This window comes from Cetorhinus maximus, unplaced genomic scaffold (assembly GCF_964194155.1).
Source record: "Cetorhinus maximus unplaced genomic scaffold, sCetMax3.hap1.1 HAP1_SCAFFOLD_188, whole genome shotgun sequence".
NCBI classification, from domain to species: domain Eukaryota; kingdom Metazoa; phylum Chordata; class Chondrichthyes; order Lamniformes; family Cetorhinidae; genus Cetorhinus; species Cetorhinus maximus.
In genome coordinates, this window is record NW_027596168.1 from 216,865 (window position 1) to 241,061 (window position 24,197).

Below are 24,197 nucleotides of genomic sequence, written 5' to 3' on the forward strand. Positions count from 1 at the left end.
GTGTATTGGATTTTCAAAAGGCATACGATAAGGTGTCATATAAAAGGTTACTTCACAAGGTAAAAGCTTCTGGTGTTGGAAGTAATATATTAGCACAGATAGAGCACTGACTAACTAACAGGAAATGGAGAGTCAAAATAAATGGGTCATTTTCAGGTTGGCAAACTGTAACTAGTAGGGTGCCACAGGGATCATTGCTAGGGCCTTAGCTATTTACAATCTATGTTAATAACTTGGATGAAGGGACAGAGTATATTGTTACCAAATTTGTTGATGATACAAAGATAGGTTAAAAAGAAAGTTGTGAGGAAGACATAGAATTGAAAATCCAATCCTATATGTCGGGAACCCGGTCACCAGTTCAGTTCTGGAGCTTGACACCATGTCACTGACCCAATGTAATTTTCAAATCGAAACGGGCTAATTGGCCGGGGCTGGGTTTGGCGCCCAATCAGCAGTGCCAAAAGCTGTCTGGAGGTGAGACACAGTCACCGAGGTCCCTTTGTAAAGGTGAGCTGCAACCATGACTTGGCCTGCCGCCCACTGTGGAGATGAAAAATGGGATTGGGCCAGGGCTGCGGGGGCAAGCGGGCATGGGCAGCCTCCAGATTTTCCAAGGTTTCCCTGGAGGTCCACACTGAACCTGTGGCTGAGAGCTGTCAGATTCTCTTCTCAGCATCTATCCAAAGAAACCATCCATAGGAGACCAACGTGGCATGGCTGGAGTCAGCAGAGGCAGTGAGCAGTTGTAGGGTCATCAGGAAGACGTGATTTAGTGCCACAAGGGCTTCAGTGACCTCATAAGAAAGGTGAGTGGCAAGCGGTACTTTGGTGTCAGATCTCTTAACTCTGTACAGAGCAGCATGAAGACGAGCTCAGCGACTGAGCGCCCATAGGGTTCATTGGCAGAGTGAGTGCCCAGTCACATCACTAAGATGTCAACCATTCTCACATGTGAGGTGGAAATGAGAAGGGGCCTTCATTGAGGAGTGCTGCAGCTCCAGTCAATGTCATACTGTGAGAATTGAAGGAGGATAGCTTTCCAAAAATCATTTTCCCCATGTCCGGCTAGAGAAGCATACACAAATAACCGGGAGATGGCATGGGGAAGAGGCAGAGTTCTGCACCTGCACCAGTGCACAGCCATGGAGGAGAAGGTGCTGGAAATCACATGTCCTGCTGTGCTATCCTCATCTTGGAGATGCCCACATAGGCTTCTCCGTCTGCTGCGGAGCCTGTGACGGAGACAGCCCCTGTCACGGGGCATCACTCCAAGATGTGATAGCACTGCAGGCCATCAGCAATGGTGAGGTTAAAAGCCAAGATGACCAGGGTCATTTCATAGCTCAATGCTCAGATGGAGGGGAGTCCTGCCCAATGTGCACTGTGGCTCAGTAACCGCTGTCACCTATGCTTTGTGCACCTGCTTGAGTTGCCCGAGTTCTCCTCAACAACTTCTCCTTGTGTCTACCACAGGACCTCCAGCCTGGGTTGCGAAACGGGAGTCAGCACTGTCACAATCTGCCTCCTCACCATCCAACGCAGACATACTCTCCTTGGAGCCACCAGCTGGATTAGAGCAGGGAGCACTGGGTGAGCAACACAACATAAGTGAGCAGCAGGATTCCTCCTGAGGCAGAGTCAACTGTGGGAAATCCCCTTTGGACGATGGAGGACAGACATAGCCAAACTCTGCAGGAGTGTTGGGCCTCAAGTGTCACAGATAAGGAGGGTCATTCTGGAGCATCAGAGGGAGATAGATTCCCAAGGCATTGTGAAATCGGTGGAGTCCATGCAGCACATCATGGCTCAGTGATGTGAGTGACATAAGCTTCTCCACTGAGAGACTGACCAAACTCTTGGACAGCTTTATGCAGCACCATTCTGAGCAGGTGCATGAGCTGATGTTCATAGAAAAAGTGAGACATGGACCACTGGTCACTGACACTGCAGAGATATCCGAAGTGGCTGCCAGCTGCTTCCTAGCCAATGGCCTCGTCCAGCTGTCAATGGCATCATGGAAGGACTGAGGCAGTCAAAGCTGCTGATGAGGTGACCCCCCCCCCACCCCCATCACCCAGGGGTCACTGACATCATCCTTCATCTCCTTGGCTCCTACGGCTCAGGAACAGTCCTTGCTGCAAAGCCCTGTGACAAAGGCTGTCTCTGTCACAGGCTCAGCAATAGACGGAGGAGCCTATGTGGGTATCTCCCAAGATGAGGACAGAAGCCACGGGCACCTTAGCTGGATGCAGGTACAATGGAGCAGGCTGCCTTCACCACCGCCTCAGCCACAGGGAGATCACTGCATCAGAGTGGGCAGGAGTCAAGGTGATATGCCATTACTTTCACTTCATGGCTCACCTGGGTGATGTTTGCTTTGTAATTTCTTTGAGTTCTGTAGTTATATAAACATTGTTTGATGATTTTACTCAGATTTGTGTGTTTTTATGGATGGTGTTGAGGACTGGGACAAAGGCTAAGCAGGAAGGCTGACCATGGACTTGTTGTGAGTGCCGGGACTGTGATGCGGGCTAATCCTTTAGCAATTTTCACTGCTCCCTCAGCCTTTCCACTTGACTGGCGATAGTGTGGAGATGACATGTGGTGCCTGAATTCTTCACTTGTGAACTGAAGGCCATTGTGGCTTGTCAGGAATGACATGACAATTGAAGGGTAATTTCAGGCATTCTACAATCTCACTGGTGTTCATTGACATCAGCTTGCTGAACTCCCAGTAGTCTGAATTGTAGTCGACTACGATGAGATCATCAGTTGCAGTGAGAGTGAAGAGATCTACTCCAAGCTTCACTCATGGTCTATCTGGGATGTCATGAGCGGCTATTTAGCTTGCTTAGCTTGATGTTCATTACAAGCACTGCACTGGCTGATGTCACCCTTAATCTGATTGTTCATGTTCACCAGTAGAGCACTTCTCTGCAGCCTTCAGACTAGACTCAATCCCTTGATGGCTTGTGTGGATGTGCTTCATTATCTCTTAGGGATAATGACTCTAGCAACTTTGTATACTATACTATTTTGGGAGATCACTCCATCTCTCTAAGTCCAGTATTCTCTTACAGCACTCGGTGTGTCCTTGATGGTTTCCTAGATGAAAGCAGCAGTTTCTGACTGGGGTTTGGTATTTCTACTGTTGTGGAAGAATATCAATGCAAACAGCATGAGATTGGGAGTGCAGTTAATCGTGGGTGACCTGCCCGTCTATGGATGTGGAGATACGGTGGAAGAAGCCATTGCAGACCATGATCAGAATCTAGTGAGACTGCTAGAGAGCACGATGTCCTGCAACACTTGAAGAGTTGCAGCTTGTTGTGAAATTTGCTTGATCTGAGCAAGGCAATTGTCTGTCAGATTCAATGGGCTGAATTTTCTGGGGCCAGAGCTCCGTAGTGGACAGTCCCCGGGAAGAAGAGCAATGGATCCATGACTTCAGTAAGTGCCGAGCAGGAAGGGATTGGGGAGGTGAGGTGGGAAGGATTTTGTAGGCCAGCTGTGAGGGTACACGGATGAGGGGAGTATCATCTTGGGGGGTTGGGGTGCCCCGATGGGCATAGGGAACCCACCCCATTTCGCCATTTTCAACAAAATAATTTAAAAAGCGGCTTTCTGGATCTTGCCCACCTACCCATGGCAATCATATTATGGCATGGGCAACATAATATTCGAGTCGCTTGGCTTGTTAACAAGCTCAATTGCCCATTAATTACTTCTTAAAAAATTACTTTTTTAAAAAATGGCAGGCGGGCTGCCATTCTCAGTGCCTGTCCATGTATCTTTTTATGGGGACTGGGTTGGGGGTGGGCAGGATGCCTGTGAGTGTCACCTGTCATACTTTATGTGCCCCCTGCTGAAAACATGCCCTTTCGGAAGGCGGCGGGAGGTAGGGTGTGTGTGTAAACCCTGCCCAATGCCTTTACTGGGTTGATGACTTCTGGAGCATGTGGTGATGTTGCTCATCGTTGAATCTAGAATATTGTATCAGCATCATTAACTTCCTTCAAAGGGAGTGCAGTGCAGCTGTTGACTATGTGCATCTGCTTCCCCTGCTTGCACTTCACTTCCAAATAATATCTCTGAAAATGGGGTAACATCCTTTGCAGACACTTTGGTGCAGATAGAGGTGATTTGAGAAAGATGCTTTGATATGGCTTGTGAGCAGACCTGACCATCACTTTCTCTCTCCCAAACAGGTACTGGTTAAAATATTCACAAGCCAAGACAATAACCAGGTACCCTCTGTGCCTGTCTGTAACTGGCATTGTTCAGTTTGTGTTAATGATCTGGATTCACAATCTGACAACAAATTGGGCAAGAGGTTTGCTATGTAGTTCACAAATCCAAAAAAATCATTGCACCACCTTCACATCTGTTGGTTGCTTCATTTCTACTACAGCTCTTACCTCCTCAGGATTAGGGCGGACTCCTTTTGATGTCAGTACATGGCCTATGTGCTTGACTTCAGTCGTCTTCAGTTGCAGTTTTTTTCCTTGATCAGCTTCAGGTTCATCTGGCGAGCTCTCTCTCGCAGTCTCACTAGATTCTGATCGTGGTCTGCGACGGCTTCTTCCATCGTATCTCCACATCCAAAGACAGGCAGATCACCCACAATTACCTGCACTCCCAATCTCATGCTGTCTGCATTGATATTCTTCCAGAGCAGTAGAAATGCCAATCGGCATGCAACAACCCCAGTCAGAAGCAGCTGCTTTCATCTAACTTCACTTGCCAGTATCCATCCTTTGCATCTAGGGTAGTAAAGACCTTTACAAAAACAGAATTACCTGGAAAAACTCAGCAGGTCTGGCAGCATCGGCGGAGAAGAAAAGAGTTGACGTTTCGAGTCCTCATGACTCTTCCGCAGAACTGAGTAAAGTTAGGAGAGGGGTGAAATATAAGCTGGTTTAAGGTGGGTGGGGGGGGGAGAGAAGTTGGGGGTGGGGGGATGGTTGTAGGGACAAGCAAGCAGTGATAGGAGCAGATAATCAAAAGATGTCACAGACAAAAGGAACAAAGACGTGTTAAAGGTGGTGATATTATCTAAGAGAATGTGCTAATTAAGAATGGATGGCAGGATACTCAAGGTACAGCTCTAGTGGGGGTGGGGTGGAAAGACTGACAGGGTATTACAGTTATAGATTTAAAAATAATGGAAATAGGTGGGAAAAGAAAAATCTATATAAATTATTGGAAAAAACAAAAGGGAGGGGGAAGAAACGGAAAGAGGGTGGGGATGGGGGAGGGAGTTTAAGATCTAAAGTTGTTGAATTCAATATTCAGCCCGGAAGGCTGTAAAGTGTCTAGTCGGAAGATGAGGTGCTGTTCCTCCAGTTTGCGATGGGCTTCACTGGAACAACGCAGCAAGCCAAGGACAGATATGTGGGCAAGAGAACAGGGTGGAGTGTTAAAATGGCAACCGACAGGGAGGTTTGGGTCTTTCTTGCGGACCGACCGCAGGTATTCTGCAAAGCGGTCGCCCAGTTTGCGTTTGGTCTCTCCAATGTAGAGGAGTCCGCACTGGGAGCAACGAATGCAGTAGACTAAGTTAGGGGAAATGCAAGTGAAATGCTGCTTCACTTGAAAGGAGTGTTTGGGCCCTTGGACGGTGAGGAGAGAGGAAGTGAAGGGGCAGGTGTTGCATCTTCTGCGTGGGCACGGGGAGGTGCCATAGGTGGGGGTTGAGGAGTAGGGGGTGATGGAGGAGTGGACCAGGGTGTCCCGGAGGGAACGATTCCTATGGAATGCCGCCCGGGGGGGTGAAGGGAAGATGTGTTTGGTGGTGGCATCATGCTGGAATTGGCGGAAATGGCGGAGGATGATCCTTTGAATGCGGAGGCTGGTGGGGTGATAAGTGAGGACAAGGGGGACCCTATGATGTTTCTGGGAGGGAGGAGAAGGCGTGAGGGCGGATGCGCGGGAGATGGGCCAGACACAGTTGAGGGCCCTGTCAACAACCGTGGGTGGACAACCTCGGTTAAGGAAGAAGGAGGACATATCAGAGGAACTGTTTTTGAAGGTAGCATCATCAGAACAGATGCGACGGAGGCGAAGGAACTGAGAGAATGGGATGGAGTCCTTACAGGAAGCGGGGTGCGAGGAGCTGTAGTCGAGGTAGCTGTGGGAGTCGGTAGGCTTGTAATGGATATTGGTGGACAGTCTATCATCAGAAATTGAGACAGAGAGGTCAAGGAAGGGAAGGGAAGTTTCAAAGATGGACCATGTGAAAATGATGGAGGGGTGGAGATTGGAAGCAAAATTAATAAATTTTTCCAGGTCCTGACGAGAGCATGAAGCCGCACCAAAGTAATCATCGATGTACCGGAGAAAGAGTTGTGGGAGGGGGCCGGAGTAGGACTGGAACAAGGAATGTTCCACATACCCCATAAAGAGACAGGCATAGCTGGGGCCCAGGTAAAGGGGCCAAAGGTAAAGACCTTTGCCTTGGCAAGTTGAAGCAACATTTCTTCAATGGTTGGCATGGAGTAGTGAGATCTCCAAAACTTTATTGAGGTCCTCTATAGCTTTCCAAGTTGCTTCACTGCTACCATGCTGCCAATCCAGTCTGTAATATGTGAAGAGACTGTAATATGTGAAGCAATTTACAAGATGTCAGAAAGTGGGTACAAATGCAGTTGATGATGGGAGAACAGTGTAAATATGAGTGCATGAAAATGACAGCAGGGATAGTCTGACTGGTCTGGCCAGCCTAACCCAAACAATATGAAGCTTCTTGCTTCACAATACAGATAAATCTCTACCCACCTGGACCCGTGTAATCTCCGGGGAGGGATGAGAAACCGGCTTATGGTATGTATGAGCATTTAAAAGAGGTTATCCAGCTCTGATGGAGTGGGTGGTGGGATATTAGTGTATGAGAGCTCTGGGAGGGGGTGATGGTGTGACAATGGTGGGAGGGCTGGCATGGAGTGTGACAGCACTGGGCTTTCAGTGCTAGAGTGCAAGGACATTAGGGAGCATGCAGATGGACTGCTATACATGTACAGATTAAAATTTCAGCAGTAGAAATACCTTGCAGATTAATTAGCACCTGAAAGTCAAATATAAGTAGTTTAGGTAGGAATGCATTAGAATTGCAATGTATACTGTTTTTGTCTTTATGCCTGTTTGACAACATCTGTGTTTCTTGTAACTGTAAGATGGAGATTCTGCTCAAATCCTGCACATGCATTCTATTTTGTATTAGTTTAGGCAGACTCAAGTGATCAAAGATTAGGTTGAAGAATGCATAAGAGTTATTTGATGAAGTTTTCGACAAGAGTGAAAGCAGGAGTTCATCAGTTCAGGTACGAGGATTTCCAAGAGCAGGTGGGGAGCATGTCGGAACAAGAAACTGTTACATTGGAACACGACAGTTAAAGGGCTTTCATTTCATTACATAGATAAAGAAATCCAACCAGCTGCTGGACAGCATTAATATTCCACTGGAATTGTGGAGAGAGAAAAAATCAAACTCACATTTATGAGGTACCTAATGCCTTCAAAGTATTCATACTCTTCATACTTCTCTTGAACTCTTTTTGAAATGTAACTTGTCACAGAGACAAAACAGTGTCTTAGTCTCAAGAAATACATTCCTTGATGCACAAGAATAAAAAGGCCATGATCTCATTTCCTGTCAGATGCAAAGCTGAAATGTATTTTTTTTGCCACATCTGGAGCAGGTCTCAGGTGAAAGGTTCCATGGCATTATTTAGAAGAAGAGTTCTGCCCTGTGTCACCATTCACTTTTATGCTTTCTAATTAAAACTTGGAATTCCATTGCCTTTTCTTTGCTGACCAGTCCAAGCTGTGGTCTCAGCTAGGTTCTAGATAATTGCAGCATATGTGCTTACTCTTCCGCTCCAGCCTACTCGCAATAAAAGCTAACATTTGCCTTCCTAATTTCTTGCTTTGCTAGAGTATATTAGCTTTCTGTGATTTGTTTATGAGGACACCCACACTTCTCTGCATACCAACATTTACTAGCCTCTCACCTTGTATTTTTAAAAATAACTGTTTTTTCATTCCTCAGACCATAGTAGATAATTTCACATTTCATCAAATCATACTCCACCTTTCTCAATCACTTAACTGGTCTATAATCCTTTTGCACACTCTTTACGTCCCCCTCACACATTTACTGTAGTAACTGTGAGTTAAACCATTTCTTACTGTTATGGATCATGTGACTGTACATACAAATCAGCCCTAAGCGCAGGGAATCTTAGGGGCGGAGCTTTTTAGCCTTGGTCTTGGAACAAGCATGTAGCCTCATCAAGATTCTGTAAGGAAAGTTCACTATTTCTTACAAGAAACCAGCCCTGCATTCTAAGTTAATTACATTTACTTTTCCACCTAGCTTTGCATTGTTATATTACATTTGGTCCCCTCATCCAAGTTTAAGATTATAGATTGTAAATAGCTGAGGCTCAAGCATGCCATTAAATTGTTCTAATCCAGGTAACCAGGCAGTGGAGCATAGAACTGGAGACTAATCTTGACACATTTATGAACTTTTATCCCCAGAGATAGACACTACGAACACGCACTTTTAATTGCAACACAACAGTTTCAGTCTGCTCCTCGAAACAGCGCGTGAATACAATGAATCCTCACTTACAATGCAATTAACACGAGTTATATCTGTCACCTTGGAAATTGCTCATTTATTTCTATTTTGTTTTCTGTCCCTTTAACTAGGTCCTCAATCCATGCCTTCTACCCCCAATCTCATAAACTCTAATCTTGTGTAAGAACCTTATCAAATGCCTTATGAAAATCCAAACATACCACATACATTGCTTTCTCCTCATCTACCCTACTAGCTACACCCTCAAAAAAACTCCTGATAAATTTGTCAAACACATTTTCCTTTCTACAAAACTGTGTTGACTCTGCCCTGTTAGCCTGTTAGCAAGCCTTTAATAAGAGATTCTAACATTTTCCCTAATGCCAATGCCAGGCTAACTGGCGTATCTTTCCCTGTTTTCTCTCTCCCTTTTTTGAACAGCTTGGGGTCACATTTATTATCTTCCAATCAGTTCTGGAGTCTAAAGAGTTCTAGAAGATCAAAACCAATACATCCATTATCTCTGCAGCCACCTCTTTTAAAATCCTAGGTATAGGCCAAGGGGAATTTTTGGCTTGTAGTGTCATTAATTTTTCTAATATTTTATATTTACTAATATTAATTACTTTAAATGCCTCATTTTCATTAGACCTTCAGTTCCCCATAATTTTTCATGTGTTTTTGTTGTCCTCTGTTCTAAGGACAGACACAAAATATTTGTTTAATATCTCAGCAGTTCCTCATTATAATTTCTCACATCTCTGCTTCTAGAAGTACCACTAAACTTGGCTAGTTTACCATGATTGGACTACGTTTCCAGTGAGGTTTCATTCCTCAAGGTATTCTATATCTATATAAGCTCAATGCAAACTGGAGGAACAGCACCTCATCTTCTGACTAGGTACTTTACAGCCTTCCGGACTGAATATTGAGTTCAACAACTTTAGATCATGAACTCTCTCCTCCATCCCCACCCCCTTTCCGATCCCCCTTTTTCAAATAGTTTATATATTTTCTTTTCCCACCTATTTCCATTATTTTTAAATGTATTTCCATCCATTGTTTTATCTCTACCTTTTTGGCCTATTTCGATCCCCCCCCCCCGACCCCCAACCCACCCCCACTAGGGCTACCTGTCCCTTGCTCGTCCTGCTTTCTACCCTTAATGTCCCCATTAGCACATTTCTTAGCTAGTATCGCCACCATCAACACCTCTTTGTGCTTATGTCTATGACATCTTTTGGCAATCTCCACCTATCACTGGCCCTCTATGGATCTCTACCTGCCCCACCCCCCCTTAAACTAGCTTATATTTCACCTCTTTTCTATTTTTCCTTAGTTCTGATAAAGAATCATTCGGACTCGAAATGTTAACTGTATCCCTCTCCGCAGATGCTGTCAGACCTGCTGAGTTTTTCCGGGTATTTTTGTTTTTGTTCTAGATTTCCAACATCCGCAGTATTTTGCTTTTATATTTGTATATCTATTCTGTATTATGAATTATTTCCTTCAGTGTTTGGCATTGCTTATCTACTGCCAAACCTTTTAATGTAATCTTTCAAACTACCTTAATCAACACTTCCTTCATGATTTTTTTAATTTAACACACTAGCTTCGGACTTAGGTTTAAAACTCTGAAACTTGAAATTTGATCTTATTATAGTGACTCTTATGGAGAGTTTAAAGGACAAGAGAGTAAACAGTCTTTAAAGAATATTGGTTAAGAGTATTTAAATAGAAACATGACCAATTCCAAGAAATCCATGCAGACCAAGGCCAGTGGTTAGATTTTCTAGCTTATAGTTTTTTGATCTTCCAGACTTTTTAACATAGAAAAGTCATTAAGGACCTCTTGCAATTGAGAAGTTTTGGAGAATGATTTTCAAACTGATAAAAACCTTATGTCTTTATCTCCCCAGCATTCGCAGAATAGACTAAATAAATCTATCATACTATAGTGCATCATTGTCCATTCCCCCTTTACTTGTTGTTCATTGCAATTGTGAAAAACCTCAGCAGATGTTCTGGGCTATAATTTTGGTCTAAATCTGTGCAGCCTGAATGTTTTATGGCTCCTGGAGCAGAAAACTTCAAGCATCTGCTTCTAAACATTGTTTCAAGGGCCTTGTAATAAAAGCAGTTCAACCTGAAATAGACAGTGGGAGAGGACATCTATTGATTCAAGTCACTGAAGGTTGGCATGAAGAAGGGGCATGGCGGGGAACCGCAGATAAATTAATTCACAACATCCTTCACAAAATACCACTTATCTCAATGTGAGAGACAGGCAAAGTAGAATTTTCCTGTGTGAAAAATAGACAGTGCTGAGGTACTGGAATTTCCTAAAAGAACAGCAGTCTAGAGTGTTGTGAAGGGATCTTGCTTTTACCTAATAGTAGGTTTCAGATAATCTTGTATAGATTCAGGTTGCATCAGAAAATTAAAGATTGCATTTTTGTTCTAACCTGGCATTTTTGAACTCCCCATTGCAACGCCAATGATGGCAGTGAGCCCACACATGCTTTGTTAGAGCATGTGAGAAAACTAATAGGGCAATTACAGAGGTGTTATACTCACCATGCTTTCTATGGATTTACTTGTATCCTTGGGTGATTTGTTCACACTCAACAGGATTGAATTCAATCAGGAAAGTTGGCATTGTAGATATGTCTGTAAATACATTTGGCAGATTTACAGCCAATTTGCAAAGTATTGCACAACATAGTGTGACTGGCGCTTTGAATTTGAGATGCTGATGTTATGTGATGTAACACTGATCCATATTGACACTGAATTGATTGGGGGCATGGTGTAAGGTACTAAATAACATTGCTACATTTTCATCTCGATCAATTCTTTTCCTCTGCCATCTGTCCCTTGATAGATAAAAGTCGATTGAGCTCTTTCTAATGGGCCACATTGCTCTGTGTAACCTGTAGTCAGCATGTGGCCAGTTTTATTGATTTCTGTCAAACCAGAGGTAGAGCCTCCACAGAAACCTCCCAAACTCCTGTGTGTTAGCTGCAGTGTTGAAGTACAACATGGCCATCTTGTTATTCAGAAACAGTGGTACTTCACCACATATGATATGGTGTCTTGTTCAATGCTCCTCAGTGAATCTGAAGCTTTAGCTTGTATTATAGAGAGAAAGTCAAGACCAACAATTTTGCTAGAGGATATGCAGAGAATGTTTTGTGTTTTTGACAGTGATGTGAAGAACATAAGAACGTAAGAAATTTGGCCCCTCAAGCCTGCTCAGCCGGTTATTAAGATCATTAACTGACCTGGCCTTAACTCCACTTTCCTGCCTACCCCCCAGATTCCCTTGCCAGTCAAAGATCTGTCTAACTCAGCCTGGGATATATTCTATGACCCAGCTTCCACTGCTTTCTGATGAAGAGAATTCCAAAGACTAAGACAGAAATGAGGAGGAATTTCTTCACCCAGGGGGTCATTGGTCTTTGGAATTCTCTTCCCCAGAGAGCAGTGGAGGCTGGGTCATAGAATATATCCACTTCATTACTTTAATACTCCATTTTCCTTGCAATAAAGATCAACATTCTATTTGCCTTCTTAATTACTTGCTGTACCTGCATGCGAAGTTTTTGTGATCTGTGTACAAGGACACCCAGGTTCCACTGCACTGCAACATTGTCTCTCCATTTACATTATACTCTGTTTTTCTATTCCTCTTGACAAAGCGGACAACCTCATATTTTCCCACAATTTTCACCCACTCACTGAACCTATCTATATCCCTTTGCACATTCTTTCTGTTCTCCTCACAACTTGCTTTCCCACCTATCTTCGTATCGTCAACAAATGTGGCTACAATACAGTCAGTCCCTTTATCCAAGACATTAATATAGATTATAAATAGTTGAAGCTCCAGCATTGATCCCTGTGGCACTACACTAGTTACAGTTTGCCAACCTGAAAATGACCCATTTATATCAACTCTGTTTTCTGTTAATCAGCCAGTCCTCTATCCATGCTAATATATCACACCCAACACCATATGCTCTCATCTGAATGCCGCACCTTTATCAAATTCCTTCTGAAAATCCAAATACACATCTACTGGCTCCCCTTTATTCACTCTGTTGTTACTTAAATAATTGTAATAAATTTGTCAAACACGATTTCCCTTTCGCAAAACAATGTTGACTCTCCCTGATTACATTATGATTTTCTAAATGTTCTGCTCCAATTTCCTTAACAATGGATTCCAACATTTTCTCAATGACAGATCATAGACTAACTGGCCTTGAGATTCCAGCTTCCTGTCTCCCCCTTTTCTTGAATAGAGCTATTATATTTGTAGTTTTCCAATTTGCTCAGAACTTTTTAGAATCTAGTAAATTTTGGAAGATTACAACCAATGCATCCACTATCTCTGCAGCCTTTTCTTTTAAGACCTGAGAATGCAGGCCACCAGGTCCAGGGAACTTGTCAGCCTTAAGTCCCATTAGTGTTCCCATTACTTTTTCTCTTGTGATTGTGATTGTTCCAGTTCCTCCCTCGCTTTTACCCCTTGATTTTCTGCTATTCTTGGGATTTTTTTTGTGTCTTCTACTGTGAATATAGATACAAAACACCCATTCAAAGCCTCTGCCATTTCCTTGTTCCCCATTATAAATTACCCAGTCTCAGCCTCTAAGGGGCCAGTGCTCACTTTAGTTACGATTTTCCTTTTTATAAACTTGTCGACACTTTTGCTGTCTCTTTTTATATTTCTTGCTGGTTTTCTCTTAGAGCTGCTAAGGTGGGTGTATTCATGATTGAATATTAACTTTCCTTTTTAGATTCTGCCTTGGGATGTCAGCATGCTAGGTGAAACTAGCATTTGTTGCCCATCCCTAATTTTCTTTTATATTCATTCACAGGATGTGGGTGTCGCTGGCAAGGCCAGCATTTGCTGCCCATCCCTAATTGCCCTTGAACTGAGTGGCTTGCTAGGCCATTTCAGAGGGCAGTTAAGAATCAACCACTTTGCTGTGGGTCTAAAGCAGATAGATTTTTATGACAATTGATAATTTCATGGTCACTATTACTGAGACTAGCTTTCAATTCCAGATTTATTAATTGAATTTAAATTCCAGCAGCTGCCATGGTGGGATTTGAGCTCACACCCCCAGAGCATTAGCCTGGGCCTCTGGATTACTAGTTTAGTGACATAAGCACTCCACCACTGTCTTCCCACATTGCCCTTGAGAAGCTGGTGATGAGCTGTCACCTTGAACCGCTGCAGTCCATGTGGTGTCGGTGAGCGAGTTCCAGGATTTTGACCCAGCAATTGTCCTAAGTACTGTGTTTCTGATTGAGAACTTCATCAAAAAAGTGATTAAAGGGAGGGTATAAAGCTGCATTATTCAGTTATATAGAATGAATGGAAAGCTTTGACCATTTGTGATGCATTTCTTTCCGACTTTAATCTAAGCCTATTTTTAAAAACAGGCTGCTAAGAGATATTCGTGGCTAAATTACAAGCTTTAGCTTGGAGTCGTGTTCACTGGGAGCCTTGTGATGTTATAAACCATGTGTTCTCTTGTACGAAGGTTATTGTAAAGAGGCAAATTTTCTGTGAAAGTTATTTTTTGTATATTAAGAACGGAATCTCTGACTAGTGTGATGTAGTAGCATTCATTAGTACTTATTGTATGAAAGGTCATCGAGCTGAAATATCAACTCCTGTTTCTCGCTCCACAGATGCTGCCTGACCTGTTGAGTTATGGCAGCATTTCCTGTTTTTATTGTTTGTTGTAAGGTATTCAATCTCCAGCAACAATCTAAGGAATACCTTATATTCTGGGCCCCTGTCCTAGAAGCCAAATAACAAAACCTCCCTCCCTCCCTTTCTCCCTCCCTTTCTTTCTTTCTCTCTCTCTCTTTTTCTCTTTCCCTCTCTCTCTCGCTTGTTCTCTCTCTCAATTGCACTTATTCAACAATAGCCTACTCACTGATGATCAGGGAAGAGTGTCGCTGGCGAGGGGGAAGAGAGAGTAGCTGGAGAGGGGGGGAGAGAGTCGCTGGGGAGGGGGGGAGTGAGTCGCTGGGGAGGGGGGGAGAGAGTCGCTGGGAAGGGGGGGAGAGAGTCGCTGGGGAGGGTGGGAGAGAGTCGCTGGGGAGGGGGGGAGAGAGTCGCTGGGGAGGGGGGGAGAGAGTCGCTGGGGAGTGGGGGAGAGAGTCGCTGGGGAGTGGGGGAGAGAGTCGCTGGGGAGGGGGGGAGAGAGTCGCTGGGGAGGGGGGGAGAGAGTCGCTGGGGAGGGGGGGAGAGAGTCGCTGGGGAGGGGGGGAGAGAGTCGCTGGGGAGGGGGGGAGAGAGTCGCTGGGGATGGGGGGAGAGAGTCGCTGGGGATGGGGGGAGAGAGTCGCTGGGGATGGGGGGAAAGACTCGGGGATCGGGTCGCTGGGGAGCGGGGGAGAGAGTTGCTCGAGAAACTAATTTATTTATACATTAAATCTTTTGAGAGAATCTGATTTGCTTAACATTGTTTTGTTTAGATTTGCTTAAAGAATGCAACTAGGATGTTAAGTGAGGAATTATTGTAGTCTTTTTGTGGTTACAGTTCTCCTTCACTCCTACCCATTCCTTTTCCTGTTCTGAGATTAGTTTTGGACAGGTGATGTATGCTTAACTATTGGACGTCCAAGGAATTTACACCATGTTTCCCTTTAATTGGCCTGAAACAGCTTCACTTGGTTAGTTTTACTGATTTTACCAAAGAAGGAAGTTAGGGAGAAGCTCCTGGGGGCCTCGTTATCTCAAACACCACAAACTGCTTCAGTTTATGGATGAGAAATGTAACAAAAAGACTTGAGACCAAACTATGTTTCATTTGCAGCAGCAAGTGAGATTGTGGTCAGATTAAAATAGTCAGGCCACACAGCCTGTAAATCTTTACTGAGATGGACTGGATTGCAGCCAGGCTGCCAGCTGATTCTCATTGTTTTCAGAGGGAAGAGCATTCATGGAGTAGGCTGAAGCCTTTGAATAAACCCAGCTGCATTAGTAATGTTCGTGAAAATAAACTACAGCTCGAAATTTTTGGGTTACTTGTTAGCTGAGCAAAATTTTAATAAAATCAACCTCTGCCTCAATGAGCAAAGTTTAGCATATGTTCATTAGATTGAGATTTTTTTCAAAGTTTCTAATTGTCCCAGCCTGTTACTGGTGCCACTCAGCCCCCTATTGATGATGATGTTTAGCATATGTCAGCCTAGACGTTGGATGGAGAAGAAACATTCTCATCACTTTTTGTGATTGGTGCTAGCTGTCTTCTTGCAAACCATTGTAGTTTGACAGTAACTGTGCCGATGCACATTTGTCTAATGCATATTGAGTATCAGCAGCAATATTAACCGACAGATCGACGTGTTTTGAATGTTGATTTCCAAGTTCCAGCACATGTTACAGTCTCTCACTGGTTGCGAGAGCTCCTTTCTTGGCTGCTATGCGCTATATGAGTTAAGAATTGTAGCAAAATACAAACACTACAGCTAGCACAAGGCACATGTAGACTGCATGTTCACAAACTCATATGTGAACAGTGTTTACTTCTGGGATGAGTTGAGCTAGGTTCTCTTCATTGCCACCTGTTCTGTGCCTGTGGCCCCCTGTAGTGCAAACTTGTGTAAGATACATTTGGTGCCAGTTATCTTGTTATCCAGGTTGTTTTGCCTTCTCTAAGCCTGCACCTCCTTCAGCATGAGCAGATATATCAGCGATTCCAGATGTTGATTCCTAGCCTTGCCACAAGCTCCATTGCCTAGTCACTGTGTGCACCCCCCTCACTTAGCCATTGTCTTCTGCTGAACCAGACTGTTCATAACCTCAATGCCGTGTTTGAGACAGAGCTTCTGATCCCATATCATCTCCTGTCAATGGATGTTAAACAGTAATGACAACAACTTATATTTCTATAGTACCTTTTAATGTAGGAAGGTATCCCATAGGTGGGGACTTAGACTAAACGCAATGAGAGTGGGATAGGCCAATTGGGATTACTCCTTGTCGTGAACCACTGCCTGATGAGCCCATCGAAGAATGCCAAGCAAGACAGAGAGAGAAGCTCTTGGTTTATCTAACATGGAGTCAAGCCTGGGATGGCGGCAGACAGCAGGAGGGTTGAAGTGTTCTGAAGAGCTGGGATAGGGAATTGGGAGGGCAAAGGATCTACAAGTAGAGAAGTGGGAGGAAGCTTGACGATGGTGAGGCTTCTTGCAGAGATTAGAAGTAAATAAAAAGAGCAAAAGTGGAAATAGAGTGATGGGCTCGGGTTTAAGTGTTTATTTTTTAAATGCATTAGGGGTTTCTGCCTCTACCACCCTTTCAGGCAATGAGTTAGTTCCAGATCCCCACCATCCTCTGGGTGAAAAGATTTCTCCTCTACCCCCAAGTAATCAATTAATGGATTAATTAAAGAAAGCCAGCCTGGATTTGTTAAGGGCAAATTGTGCACAACTAACTGGTTGGAGCTTTTTGATGAGGTAACAGAGTGTTGATGAGTGGAATGCTGTTGCTGTGGTGTACATGGAATTCCAAAAGGCGTTTGATAACATGCCAGTTAACAGGGTTGTCAGCAAAGTTCGAGTCGGTGGAATGAAAGGGTCAGTGGCAGCATGTATACCAACTTGGCTGAGTGGTAAGAAACATAGGGCGGAATTTTTTGCTTGGCGCGCCTGACATGCCCGAGCATAAAATAGCATGCGATGGCATCGGGTGAGCGTCCCGACGTCATCATGCACTTGTGTGATATTTCGTTCGGTGGGCGCACGCTAAATTCAGAAGCGCCCACCAACAATTAAGAGGGCTATTAAGTCCATTAACGGCGCAATTAACTGGGATTTTTTGTTGCCTGTCCAATGTTACGGTTGGTGGGTGGGCGAATTGGCCAAATCTTTCTGATACTTTTGAAGTCTTCAGCTGCCTGAGGCAGCTCTCTGCCCTCAGGGAGCTTCCTGTGAGTGGTCCCCCGTGCTTGCGCTGACTTCAGCACCCGCCCTCCTCCTGTCCCCAACCCAGGCAACACTGATCATATCAGCACGTGATTTACACTGGCTGGATGTTATTTGGCTTGCCAGCGTGAAATCACGGCGGGGAGCCGATCATGGGTGGCGGTCATTTCCCAGCCGCTCCTGGGTCCATCCTGGCCATAGAGTGGTGAATGGTGGTTTTCCGGACTGGAGGAAGGTTTATAATGGGGTTCCCCGGGAAGGCAGTGGTGGGACCCTTGCTTTCCTTGATATACATTAATGACCTGGACTTGGGTGCACAGGGCACAATTTCAAAATCTGCAGATTGTTGGGGAAGGAAACATTTAACAGAGTTCAATTTCTAATTATTCATTAAGAACCTAACTCTCCATTTGGTTATATAAAAGGGATAACAGGTGAGACTAATTCTGTCTGCGGAGAGTTTTATGAACAGCAATAAAACTCTGTCTGGAAGAGTCTTGGTTTCGGCCTTCATTTCTAAACAGCTATTGGAGCTTAACACAGATGACATAAAACTTGGAAGTAATGTGATGCGTGAGACAGGTAGTTTGAAACTTCAACAGGACATACGCTGGTGGAATGGGTGGACAAGTGGCAGATGAAATTTAATGGAGAGAAGTGTGAAGTTGTGGTGGGCAGAGTGAGGACAGTATTATGACACAGCTGATGGTAAAGACTGAGTTGTTCTGTGATTCTATGATTGAAGGTGGCAGGACTGTTTGAGAGAGTGGTCAATAAGGCACGCAGGATCGTGGGCTTTGTAAAGAGGCACATAGAGTACAAAAGCAAGGAAGTTATGATAAACTTATGTAAAACACTGGTTTAGCCTCAATGGGAGTATTGTGTCTAGCTCTGGCCACCACACTTTAGGAAAGATAGGTTTTCTTTAATCCTTTCATGGGATGTGGGCATCACTGGCTAGGCCACCATTTATTGCCCATCCCTAATTACCCTTGAGAAGGTGGTGGTGAGCTGTTGTCTTGAACTGCTGCAGTCCTTGTGGTGTAGGTACACCCACAGTGCTGTTAGGAAGGGAGTTCCAGGATTTTGACCCAGCGACAGTGAAGGAATGGCGGTATATTTCCAAGTCAGGATGGTGAGTGGCTGGGAGGGGAACTTCCAGGTGATGGTGTTCCCATCTATCTGCTGCCCTTGTCCTTCTAGATGGTAGTGGTTGTGAGTTTGGTACTGTTGAAGGAGCCTTGGCAAGTTGCTGTAGTGCATCTTGTAGATGGTACACACTGCTGCTACTGTTTGTCGGTGGTGGAGGGACTGAATGTTTAAGATGGTGGATGGAATGCCAATCAAGTGGGCTGCTTTGCCTTGGACAGTGTCAAGCTTCTTGATTGTTGTGGGAGCTGCACTCATCCAGGCAAGTGGAGAGTATTCGATCACATTTCTGACTTGTGCCTTGTAGATGGTGGACAGGTTTTGGAGAGGAGGTGAGTTACTGGTTGCAGGATTCCTAGACTCTGACCTGCTCTTGTAGACACAGCATTTATATGGCTAGTCCAGCTCAGTTTCTGGTCAATGGTAACTCCCAGGATGTTAATGGTAGGAGATTCAATGATGGTAATGCCATTGAATGTCAAGGGGAGAGGGTTAGATTCTTTCTTGTTGGAGACCGTCCTGGCACTAGTGTGATGTAAATGTTACTTTGCACGCATCGGCTCAAGCCTGAATGTTGCCCAGGTCTTGCTGCGTATGGCCACGGAATGCTTCAGTATCTGAGGAGTCACAAATGGTGCTGAACATTGTGCAATCATCAGTGACCATCCCTGCTTCTGACCTTGTGATGAAGGGAAGGTCATTGATGAAGCAGCTGAAGGTGGTTGGGCCGAGGACACTATGCTGAGGAACTCTTGCGGTGATGGCCCAGGATGATTGGACGTCAACAACCACGTACATCTTAAATATAAGCAAAATACTGTGGATACTGGAGATCTGAAATAAAAACAGAAAACTCTGGAAATACTCAGCAGTTCTGTCAGCATCTGTGGAGAGAGAAAACAAGTTAACGTTTCGAGTCAAGTATGGCTCTTCTTCAGGGCTCAAGTAGAGTAGCTTGGAGCCACCCATCACCATTGGTTCCTGAGATTCCATTCCCAAAGTCCATTCCTTCCCCTCTCGTGTCAGCCTTTGGCACCACCGGCACAGTTCCATCAACGCCACTGCTATTTGCACCTTTGAGGGGAGACTTGCCGTCATACCACATGTTCTGGTTGCTGCAACCAAGCTGTGGTCATTGCTCTCTTTAGAGGTGGGACATGGCTTGCCACTCTGTCACTTGTAACGCAATACTTAGGTCACTAAGCCTGTTCTATGCAAACATTTCCCTCCCATCCACACACACAGCAGCATATTCCCCTCACCAGCATTACATCCATGAAGCTCATGGCAAGGAAGGTCATGACAACCTCACGTTAACTCATGTGCCTCCCCTTCCCTTACACCAGGATGGCTGACATCCAGAGTAGTCAGTTGTGTCGTGTTGCGGGCCCTCTTCTGCTGAAAGGAAAAGAGGGTAAGGGTGAGGAGTAGCTTCATCGAGACAGGGTGCTTGGAGATTCCTCCATGATGTTTCTAATTTATCTTCTTCAATGTCCTCCATTAACAACTACATTATTTGCCATGCTGTGGCTATGGACAAATGCTGCTGCAGCATTTCTGAACCCTGTATCCACCTGAAGCACTGAACTGCTCTTTATCCAGCTTCGCTGGTGTTGCCCCGAGATGCTGACCGTCTCATCTAATTTGCGCCAAGCTACCTTGATGGGAGACAGCCTGGGCCCATGGGAAACTGGACTTCCCTGTGGGCCTCCATCACTGTAGCAGGATCTCTAAATGGTGCCCTGAGAACCTGGCTGCTGCTCCCTCCCTGGGCTCCTGGCTACTCTTGAATGTAAGGGAAGAAGAGACACATGAGTCAACATGTGAGGAGGTCATGACCTTCCTTGCCATGAGCTTCATGGATGTAATGCTGATGAGGGGAAAATGCTGCTGTGTGTGTGGATGGGAGGGAAGAGTTTGCCTAGCACAGACTTGGTGACCGAAACATTGTGTTACAAGTGAAGAGTGGCAAGCGTCCCAGGCTGCAACAGCAGTGAGATCCCAAGGGGTTCCAGGGACATTCATGGCCTAGTTGTGGTGTTTCTGGGGGTAAAGCTGGGAGTGCTCCGTGTTACTGCATCCTCTGAAAAGGAATGTATTGAGATGAGTGTTACAGGTGTGAGGGTCAGAGTTGGAGTGAGGGCTGCAGCAGGTGACCTGTGCTGCTGTGTGAGATGCTACCTGTGGTTTTTTTTAAAAGTCTGTGACTTTCAGCGATGAACAATGGAAGACTGGTGCAGTAGGGTGCTCAGAGGATAGGCTAGAGTGGCAGTATTGGCTTCAAACAGTGGACACAGCAATAGCTGCTGGTTTTTCTAAGCATATGCAGTCAGTGGGCCACCTCACACAGAGCAACAATGTTTAAACCAACATCTAACTCAACAGTACTTAGAGTGCAAGGCTCACAGTTCACCTGCAGTGACCTCTCACACTTGCCCCAGGGAAGATCATTCAGATTGGCGCCTTTAACTTTTATTGGGCAGAGGACTTGAGAAGAACCCATCTCTGCCCCCGACCTCTTCCTGATCTGAACCTGAGCCCGAACCCAATCACTGTTGTAGGGTGTTGGGTGTAGTTCAGTGGGTCTTATTAAGGTATTTGTAGTCTTAGATAGTTCAACGAAGTATTTATTAACTGCTAGAAATATACACATGGGTACAGTAAAGGTGCAAGCTAGGAGCTGTCTCTATGCTTGCTTCTACACATGGCTCTGTCCAACACTGCACTGACCCTTAGGTGTGGGTCATATGTTCTCTTACATCACTGTGTAGGTAGTACTGTACTCAGTCCAACGTTAACCCTTTATGCGCCAGACTCTTGTACTACCACAAGTCTCAAACTGCACTTGGAATCCGCTCCAAGAAATACAAATACGGCACAAAGTGAGTTTGGAGATGGGCTCGCATTTCAAAAGTCAGGACAGGGCCCGACTTGTGTTTCGGAAACCTGAGATAAAAATCCAAGTCAGCCTTTCAGTTTCCTGCACTGCTTCTGATGAAACGTTAACTCTGTTTCTCTCTCCACAGATGCTGCCTGACCTGCACTTGTACAGATGGGCAGAAATTGCCATTTGTGATGTTATTGCACACTCAAAATACATACATCTTAATCCTCTCTCCAAGGTCTCAACAGAATTATTAACTACATTTAGTTTAAAAGATAATAAAGGGTTCCTTTTTGGCTATTATTTTTCACAGAGTGCTTTGAGCACTTGCCCGATAATGTTACTGACTTTAACCTGATAAACTGATTTTTCAAAAAATTTTCCTTTTAATTTCTTCCAACACTGCTTCTCTAGAGGTATTGATTGCGCTCAAAAGCTTGTTCTTGGAAGATTGTGCCTATCTATATTGTTAGTACGGGCTCTAGAACAGCATCAAATGTGACTAAGTACTCAGGTCAATGGCATTGTACCTGCCCAGAGCACTGCTGCCCTTGTTGATTTGAAAGGAATATTTGTAATTACATAGTGTCATTTACAACCTCAGGACATTGCAAAGCATTTTAAATTGTCATAGTACTTTTGAGGTATTTATTGTTTTAGTTGGAAACATGACAGCCAAATTCTATGCAGCAGGATCCCACTAACTACAATTTGATAATGATCAGGCAATCTGTTTTAAATTCTTTAGTAGGCTATGCAGCTACTACCCAGGTCTGCATGTGCAAAGGGATATTCTAGTTTTGGAGAAAAGCCGAGTGCCCAGCATTGCACCCGGCCACATGCACCGAAACATACTTGAGTCCCATGCTTATCAGGAGATGTTGGGAATCTGTGTGTGGAGCCAGAAGAAATGGGAGAGATACAAAATGAATACTTCTCAGCAGCATTCACCAAAGAGAAGGATTTAGCGGTCAATTTGTCTATGGAAGAGTGTGTAGATAGCCTGGATCATGTTGAGATCAAAAAAGAGGAGGTGTTAGGCGTCTTGAAGAATATTAAGGTGGATAAGTCCCCAGGGCCAGATGGGATCTACCCCAGAGTACTGAGGGAGGCAAGGGAGGTGATTGCTGGGGTCTTGACAGAAATCTTTGTATCCTCACTGGAGAATGGCCAATGTTGTTCCATTGTTTAAGAAGGGTAGCAGGGATAATCCAGGAAATTACAGGCCGGTGAACCTTACGTCAGTGGTAGGGAAATTATTGGAGAAGATTCTTCATGACAGGATTTACTACCATTTGGAAGCAAATGGGCGTATTAGTGAGAGGCAGCCTGGTTTTGTGAAGGGGAGGTCATGTCTCACTAACTTGATCGAGTTTTTCGAGGAAGTGACAAAGGTGATCGACGATGGAAGGGCAGTGGATGTTATATACATGGATTTCAGTAAGGCCTTTGATAAGGTCCCTCATGGCAGACTGATACAGAAGGTAAAGTCGCACGGGATCAGAGGTGAGCTGGCAAGATGGATACAGAATTGGCTTGGCCATAGAAGACAGAGGGTAGCAGTGGAAGGGTGCTTTTCTGAATGGAGAGCTGTAACTAGTGGAGTTCTGCAGGGATCAGTGCTGGGACGTTTGCTGTTTGTAGTATACATAAATGATTTGGAGGAAAATGTAACTGGGCTAATTAGTAAGTTTGCAGACGACACTAAGGTTGGAGGAGTTGCAGATAGTGAAGAGGATTGTCAAAGGATACAACGGGATATAGATCGGTTGGAGACTTGGGCGGTGAAATAGCAGATGGAGTTTAATCTGGATAAATGCGAGGTAATGCATTTTGGAAGGTCTAATACAGGCAGGAATTATACAGTAAATGGCAGGACCCTTAAGTGCATTGACGGGCAGAGGGATCTGGGTGTACAGGTCCACAGGTCACTGAAAGTGGCAACGCAGGTGGATAAGGTAGTCAGGAAGGCATATGGCATGCTTGCCTTCATTGGCAGGGGTATTGAGTATAAAAGCTGGGAAGCCATGCTGCAGCTGTATAGAGCCTTGGTTAGGCCACACTTGGAATATTGCGTGCAATTCTGGTCGCCACATTACTAGAAGGATCTGGAGGCATTGGAGAGGGTGCAGAGGAGGTTTACCAGGATGCTGCCTGGTCTGGAGGTTATTAGCTATGAGGAGAGGTTGGAGAAACTCGGATTGTTCTCACTAGAGCGATGGAGATTGAGGGGCGACTTGATAGAAGTTTACAAAATTATGAGTGGCATGGACAGACTAGATATAAACTTTTTCCCAGGGTGGAGGAGTCAATTACTAGGGGACATAGATTTAAGGTGAGAGGAGAAAACTATAGAGGAGATGTGCGGGGCAAGTTTTTTACGCCGAGGGTAGTGAGTGTCTGGAATTTGCTGCCAGAGAAGGTGATGGAAGCAGGTACGATAGTGGTGTTTAAGAGGCAGCTTGACAAATACATGAATAGGATGGGAACAGAGGGATACGGACCCCGGAAGTGCAAAATGTTTTAGTTGACGGGCAATATGATCGGCGCAGGCTTGGAGGGCCGAAGGGCCTGTTCCTGTGCTGTACTTTTCTTTGTTTGTTCTATGTGTGTTGGCTC

The 24,197-nt window shown here is 44.8% G+C and overlaps 1 protein-coding gene across 4 annotated transcripts in view; it reads left to right on the forward strand.

The window, feature by feature from the left end:
- The window catches only part of LOC144672993 (coiled-coil domain-containing protein 102A-like), a 447,451-nt gene that overhangs the window by 52,505 nt on the left and 370,749 nt on the right, over window positions 1–24,197 (forward strand). Inside the window, exon 1 of one of the 4 annotated variants that reach the window (XM_078534992.1) lies at window positions 7,417–7,503. The exons of the other annotated variants lie outside the window; for them this stretch is intronic. The gene's annotated coding sequence lies outside the window, so the exon portion shown is untranslated. Of the gene's footprint in view, window positions 1–7,416; window positions 7,504–24,197 lie in introns of those variants that run through there. 4 annotated transcript variants of the gene reach the window in all.